Source organism: Theobroma umbraticum, unplaced genomic scaffold, assembly GCF_002168275.2.
Source record: "Theobroma umbraticum cultivar Fairchild unplaced genomic scaffold, ASM216827v3 scaffold_182.0, whole genome shotgun sequence".
NCBI lineage: Eukaryota > Viridiplantae > Streptophyta > Magnoliopsida > Malvales > Malvaceae > Theobroma > Theobroma umbraticum.
In genome coordinates this window covers 96,314-97,269 of record NW_018397291.1, presented here as the reverse complement: position 1 = coordinate 97,269, position 956 = coordinate 96,314, and positions in this window count along the sequence as shown.

Sequence of the window (956 nt, the reverse complement as noted above, 5' to 3'; positions counted from 1 at the left end):
CCTAGGTTAACTTCTTTTAATTCATTAATTGTAGGTTGATTTCCTTCCTCTAGTGATGGGGGAGCCTTTTGGATATTCCTTTTTAGATTTTTCATCGCTTTTTGCTATAAACACATGATTACTTGTGAAGATCTCCATTTCTTCTTAGTCTTCCTCTTTTGAAGATAAGGCTTATTTAGTCACAACCACAGTGGGCCTTCTAGCCTTTAATGTTTCATCATTTGTTACAATCCATTCACTTTTTCTTTTCATTCGTGAAGGGATGATGCTATGGAAATCCTTTAATTCATGTGCCATGAGGCTCTTTCTATTCCTCTTTTATGAGGGTTTTCTTTTTAGCCTTGAACTGACAAAACTTCTTGAAGTCCCTTTTGTATAATCTTTCTTGATATAATTAAACACTGAACCTCGATTTAAAGGCATGTTTAATCAATCAAAAACTGAAGTTCAAGTTGTGGTTATGCCTAAGCGATTGAAAACTAAAAGTCTAGATGACTCCATTAAGGTTTTTTCCTCATCGTCAACTTTTTTAGTTGTTTTATATCTTGAAGCTTCTTTATGAATCTTAACTTTAAAGGTGTAAATCCAAACGCTGATTTTGTAGCTTTGACAATATTTGTTTTTTTCTACCAAACTTTACGATTCTTGGAAAGATCTTGTGAAGTTTCTTTAGTTGGTTCACTAGGCTCGTGTACCAACTTAGAAAATTCTTATTGCTTGTAGCCAGCCTTTATTAGGAGCTTATATGGATTAAGGTCGAAACCATTAACTCTTTGAGAGGGAAGATCATCATGTTCAACCAATGGCCTATTTGTTGGCTTTACAAATCCCTTCAATGGAGACTTAGCAAATTTTGACTCTTTTAAACTAGTGAGTGGCAAAGTCAAATTTTTAAGCCTACGATAAGATCATAATTTTCCTTTGTAGATGAAGATGGTTTCTTTCCCTTTTCCTTT